The 7,209-nt window shown below is 38.8% G+C and overlaps 1 pseudogene; it reads left to right on the top strand.

The window, feature by feature from the left end:
- The first annotated feature begins 6,557 nt into the window (after positions 1-6,557).
- LOC129904716 (5S ribosomal RNA) lies at positions 6,558-6,676 on the top strand (annotated as a pseudogene).
- The last annotated feature ends 533 nt before the right edge of the window (positions 6,677-7,209 follow it).

Here is a 7,209-nt window from a genome sequence, read left to right as displayed (position 1 = left end):
CTAGCTAGTGGATACATATAACTCATGATTATGATTCTCCCACGGAGTCTACCTTGGCAAAGTAGCCTCTCTCTTCTCGATATGGGAGTTACATCGGATTCCATATTATATCTTGCATGGCCTTATATGTCGGTTAAAGGTCCAATCCTATATCAAGGTATATGTAAATGTATAAAGTCCTAATGATGATGTTTTGATGCATTGACCATATGATTATGATGTTTTAAAGTGTTCAAGTTATTACTAATGTTTTAAGATATTGGTCATGCATCTCATAATTCACATTGATTATGTCCTATATTTATTGTTTATGCATACTTCTCACATACTTAGTGCATTTCATATACTGACACATACTTATTGCCTATATTGTATCTTAATGTAGGGTCAGAAGACCATCGCGCACCTCCCACTCATGTCTTTGAGTTGAACTTTACATTTTTATAGTAGGTGAGTACTCATGCTTTAAGGACAAGACTTTTATATTTTCATCACTCTTTAATGGGTGAGTACTCATGCTTCGACAATAAGGCTTTTAACTTTTCATCATTCTTATGACTATCATATGCTGTCATAGGTGAGCTAGGAGCTTGTCTTATGCCTCCATCTAGTTTAGTAAAGGCATGTTGGATGTCATGGAGTCTATGTTGTCTTTTCATTTCAAGTTTGAGATTTGTTCTCTTTTATTAAGACTTTTCATGTTGAGACTTTATTTCTGTATCTATGCCTTAGCTTTGTTGCTTTAGTTATCTTATGTATGATCATGTATGCAATATGTTATTTTCAAGTACGATCATGATTTATAAAGGATTTCTATGAATGATTAATGAATGATATCAAGAACTTAAATGTCTTGTGAAAGTAATGAATGATGACGAACTATGTTTTTCAAGGATGCTTCTATATGAAGTATCAGATCCAGGTTTAAAGTATCCTAGGGAGTCTAACATATCTCGCCAAGTAGAATCTTATTCATCGGTGTGAAGCACAAAATATCTATGAATAGGAGGCTATGAGATGTTTTAGGAAATGTCCCTTCTTTCATGATCTTATTGACCAATAGATTTGAACTCTAAGGCTTTCCTTCTAATGCTTGTTCTTTCCAATTACAAAACAATGCCTCCACGATGAGCTCCCGTAAGAAGGAATGTTGGAGAAGAGCAACACGCACCAAATGACCTAATGGCAAAGACAAAGACTCATGTGGAATTTAGGGAAGCATTTCAAGTGCTTTCCCAAGACATAAGGGCACAAGCCAATAGAGAAGTATTTTCTCCCATGAGCCCAAATATGGGTATGGCAGCGACAAGAGTTCGTAACTGTACTAGAATGAATCTTTAGAGTTTCATGGGTCTAAGTTGGATAAGAACCCCCTAGAGTCCATTAAAGGGATTCAAAAGATTATTGACATTATGGGAGTGAAATTGAAGGAGAGGGTGGATTTGGCCGCATATTAATTGAAGGTTGTTTGTCAAATTTTATTTAGTCAATGGAAGGGCGAGAGAGCTAGGGATGCCAGTTCCGTGGATTAGTAGGAGATCAAGAATAATTTTCTGGAACACTTCTTACCTTTGGAGTTGAGGGAATCTAAGATCCAAGAATTCATCAACTTGAAACAAGGGAACCTGAGTGTGAGGTAATATACCTTGAAGTTCACACAATTGTTAAAGAATGCTACTTTCATGATTGCCGACCCTAGAGTTCGTATGAGCGAGTTTATCTTAGGAGTTTTGGAGTTGGTGTTCAGTGAATACAAAACTGCCATGTTGATCAAGGAGATGTAAATGTCTACACTCATGATACATACCGAGCAAATAGAGAAAGATAAGTTGAATAAGAGGCCTAGAAGGGAGTCCAAGAGAACTTGAATTGATGGTGGTTGATCTTTTGCTACTGATTTGGTGCCTAAGTTCAACAAGGATAGATCTCATTTTCCTACTTATTAGAAATTTAATAAGAATTACCTAGGGGATTGCATGGCTACTAAGGATGGTTTCTATAGGTATGATGGGGGATTTGTCATGACCCAACCTCGTAGGCCGCGACTGGGATCTGACCTGGATCCCCCATATATATATCTATTAGTTGTGGTCACATCGAATAATAAACATGCAATGTATATAAATCAAGTGTAGTCAAACTGGACTATAACAACATGATACGTACATGAGAACCCCCATGGGTCATAACATTCTGTATATCTATAGCCTCTTTCATTTGTATCACCTCATGAAAGGGAACGCAAGCCGACCAGGATGCCATAACAAAACAACAAGTACAATATATCATATAGAACCAGCTGAACCAAATTGACATATACAACCCACATATACATGTCTATAGACCTCTAAAATATTAATGACAACGTATGGCAGGATAGGGCCTCCGCCGTACCCCTGAATAGCCAAAAATAATTTATACATCAGTGGTCAGTATCAAAAACTAAGCTCTGATACAATAGAGTCTCTTCCAGATGAGTTGTGCGGAATCCTAAGATGACGAACTCCCAAAACCTGTATCTATACCTGTGGGCATGAAATACATCCCTCCGAGAAAAGGGGGTCAGTACGACATATGTACTGAGTATGTAAAACGTAACATAATACAACTGGAGGTATATCCGAAATAAAGAAGAAGGAGAATAAATTATCAAATTATAAGCCTATACCTATACTCTGTGAATTACAAAAGCATGCATGCTCATATCATACCATATAGTCGGCCCTTTTAGGGGTCTGATGAATCATACCTGTAAAACCATCATGCCCACAGTGCCATCACCACATTATTACAACACATCATCATATATATACATATGTACCCGACCCTCTAGTAAGGGAACGGTGAAAAATGCAGTGAATTATGCATGATTACTATTCCTGGTTGGGCACGATGAAAGAAGTGTTACGGTATACACAAGTAGAGTAGTGAGAAACAAAACACAGTTTAAATCATTAATGGAGACTCAATGAAGTCATCAGGTGAATCATCCCTGGAGATTATGTCAAAAAGTATCTGACGTATACCCTCTAAATATCACTAAGGACTATGTAAAAGGTAGTTTTGGAAATCTTAGACATATACCAGTATGAAATATCTTATAGAAGTTCGAGCGTTGGTTATCTCAGAGCCTTTCTTTTTTTACAAAAAGAGCTTAGTCGAATCAATTGTTATACAGTCATATAGAAAACTCGAGGAGTAGGAGTTTAACTACTTTAAAAGTCTTAACATCCAGAAGTGATCAAGAGTCCTGATGTCATATTCAGAACCTAAGAGTAAAGTTGCCCCAAAGCTTTCATCATAGATAGCCTACATCTAAGACATGCCAAAAAGGAAGAGAAAAGATAGGCTTTACATACCTATGTCAAAAACATGCCAAGAAAGGGCTTCACATACCTCTTATAAGTTACTCTTTATCCCATTCGCCTCGTTGTCCTTTGAACCTATTCAACATGAAAGTAATACGAATATCAACCACTCTTAGCTTTCCATCCTCTTAGGTTGCACCTTAGTATTCATGGAATCTATTTCCTTGTTCGTCTCCTCGACTAGTTCTTTAATTAGTTAAGGCGTTAATGAAAATAAGGCAGCACCTCCCCTATAATATGCCCTATCAAAATTTCCAATTACATGCCTAATCACTACATTAAACCAACAACAAAAACCTGCATCATATGTTTAATAAATTCACACCAACAATATACAACAAAAACTCCAAATGACTCGCTCAAAATTACGATATCAAAATAGGGTGTCTAGCCTTTATTTTGTAACACCTTTAATTATAAGAAACGAGGGGTCGTGTGGCTGAAAAAAGAATCACCCAAACCCATTTTATAATACATTTAGGCCCTGAAATACACCCCCACACACCTGCAGCAGTACACCACAAGCACACCACTTTATTTCGACGACAATTCAACTCTAGCGACTACAATTTGGATTGTCTCCAACGTCAAGCATTCCTATACCATTTTTACGTTTCCAGAGACACAAAAGGCGTATACTATACTTCATAACAACACAATAAAGTCCAAATTAAAAGGAGAAACCTTACCTTATCCAAAATTGGCCAAAACTGCCAAATTGCAACTCGGAACTTCTCCAAACGTGCTGAAATTGAGCGGGCTGTTTATGTCCCTTCTCCGCTGCCCCAAAATGGAATTTTTGGTTATAAAACACTATTATATAAACTTGGTACATCTCAAATAATTATTTCATGGAAAGAAACTCGGAGGCTTACCTTGGCAGCCCCAACCCGTAGCCCCTCTAGCTTGTACCCCTAGCATTTTCCTTCAGCTTTCTCTTATTAGTTCCGGGTGTGAAGCTGAAGATATGGTTCCGTAGATATCATAAGGTACATATATACACCCCCACGTGTTTGATTAACACCTTAGATAATTAATTCACAAAGAAAAATTAAAGAACTTACCTTTAATTTCTCAAGACCATAGCTGCCTTGTTCCTTGTCCTTCTTCACGTTTTTTCTCAAAGTTCTTGGCTTATTTTTGGAGAATGAACAATTTAAGAGTCACATAATACATATATATACACCTCTTCAGAAGGTTCCACATGGCATCCCCCTAGGGTGACACGTGGTAGCCTCCTAGGGTGACACGTAACAGCCTCCTAGGGTGCCACCTTAACTTGTTCGGCCAATCACATGCTGCCATGTGGCAGTGGGGTCCACCCCATGATGATATGTCACCTACTTGAACCTAAGTAGGTGTATCACCTACTTGTCCAAGTAGGTGCATCACCTACTTGCTTTGAGTAGGCGCGTCGTTTCCTTATTTCTCTCTCATGAGCTCGTAATATCGTCTTACTTCAAGAGCCTATGCACTCCTTTCTACTTAAGCTCGACATGTACTCAAGTAGCTTAAGTGTGTAGGACTTCTAAGTTAGTAGCTTACATAGGTAAGTCGAGTCCTATGACTCCTTACTTGGCCTTCAACTTCTTCCGACTCCTCATAACCCTATTTCCACCCTTCCCTACTATAGGGTATCACATTCTCCTTTCCTTGGAGTTTTTTAATATCGTTGTAGATTATCCAGCTCACATAGTAACTGCTAAGAAGCTTAAGAGACATTCCGAGCTCCAGAGTGTGGGGTGTAATATCCTTCCCCCCATTAGAACATTCATCCCTGAATGTTAAATAAAACTTCCCTCAAGACCTTATACCGATTGTAGGGAGATTGTTTTTCTATCGCGATCACACATATTTTCATCCAAGTAATTAATATACGAGTTTCAGGAGTTGGGGTTACTTGTAGACATCAGGAATGGGTATGAATACTTGTGTTTTATGTCCTCTTCAATTCCTCAGATCATCCCCTATTCTGGTTTTGGTTTTGCCACAATATCTTGATGAAAGGCACGTCTTTAGTTTACAACAGGATTCCATTTCCTGGACATCATCTATAGAACATACCCTGGGTGGCTCGTCAGTACCCTTGTGAAGCATCCCTATCTGATGGACTGGGCGTATAGTTTCCAAATAAGGTGGTAAGCTCAGCCTACCGGACACTTTGCCTACCTTACAAGCAACTTGATACCATCTAATATATTTTGGGTTAAGTTTTGTTTTTAGGGTGACCCTGTTATGAACATCCAATCATCAATTTAAACTCTATATGTCGATGGCGATTATCTGTATATCATTTTTTTGACTCTGGGCTACTAATACTTAGCTTGATCAATCATTTCGGGGCCTTTTAGCTTAGTCTCTCTAACATCACCCCATTCAATAGGGGACTTACACATCTTGCTCTACCAGTCTTGTATGGGGCCATTAGGATACTGGAGTAGTAGCTATTATGGTGGGCAACTTGATAAGTGATGGACAATCATCTCAGCTATCTTCCAAGTTAACAACACCAGCTCATGACATATCTTCTAGCATTTAAGTGGTACGCTTTAGCCTGTTCATCAAGTTTGAGGGTAAAGTAGTGTACAAAGACTTATCTGTCTTCCTAGTTTCTTCACGGACTGATCCTCGATAGTTAACTGTAACTTGGACTCCTTTGTTTGGGATAATAGCTATGGGGACTCCGTAAGGTTCTACTACTCTTTTACCCTATAATTTTACACCTTCTCGGTTGAGTAGGTAGCCTTTGATTGAAGGAGCATGGGCTAATATCATTAATCCCTAGGTAACATTCCCTCCAAAGTCATCTGTCGACGGAGTGCGAAGTGAGTCTTGTAGCCCTGGTCATATTGTGGAATTTTTGAACTCGGGTATTACTTCTTGTCTTCCGTAAATTACATCAACTGGTACCCTTACCTTTTGGGTTTTGCTTTTTTGCCCTCAGAATTGGCTACCAAGTAGTGTCAAAATTTCCTCGCCCACTGGCCCATATAGCCATTCAGTGGTTTGTCTCTCATTAACTGGTACTATGTTGAAGAACTATGGCATTCGAGTACATCATCAGTTAGCAATTAGCTAATACTTCTTGTCTTGCTTAAGTTCTTTTTAAAATACCCTTAACGTAACGTATAGTACTCGAGGAACATAATCTCATGTCGTTTCTCCACCGCTAGTTTAGATTCTTCCATCTCGTACGACCATACCCGCACTATCGCACTAAATTCCATCAGAATTTAGAAGTTAAGTGTGCTTGGGTGAGAGTAATACTGGGATGGGTGACCTCCTGGGAAGTCCTCATATCGCGTTTCGTAGTAATCCTTGCAATAATGTGCGGGGCACTCAACTTAGCCCAAGATTTATCTTAGCATCGTCTCACCAGTTTTTATGTGTTGCCTTACGCTTTCCTCTATTAACTTGCAACCGGTATAGGGGTAGATCTTTAGTTCCACTACGACTATGTCCTTTTTTGGTCATTTTGGTTTAAATCCTCCTATTGTATTCACCCCTTTTTGTACGCACCCATTCATTAGAGTTGGCTACCGAGTAGTGCTAAAGTTCGTTCATATAGTGACCTTTAGAGCCACTTTGAGTTCTGTCTATCCTTAGATGGCATAGTTTTAAAGGAATTTTACATATAATCTTGCCAATCCTGTAGTAACCAGTTAGTCCTGTCCGTCTTATTTAAACCATTCACAATTTTTCCTTACCCCCGCTTGTAACCTTCTCGACACATTCTCGTGTCATTCTTTACCTTTACGAGGATATGAGAGAGTGCAAGAAATACCTTGTCGCACCTATTTCTATTTCCTTATTTACTCCTTGCTCGTTTTATCTCCTACCA

Source organism: Solanum dulcamara, chromosome 1 (assembly GCF_947179165.1).
Source record: "Solanum dulcamara chromosome 1, daSolDulc1.2, whole genome shotgun sequence".
NCBI classification, from domain to species: Eukaryota; Viridiplantae; Streptophyta; class Magnoliopsida; order Solanales; family Solanaceae; genus Solanum; species Solanum dulcamara.
Note: the sequence above shows the minus strand (reverse complement) of the source record. Positions and strands in the feature narration are given on the sequence as shown.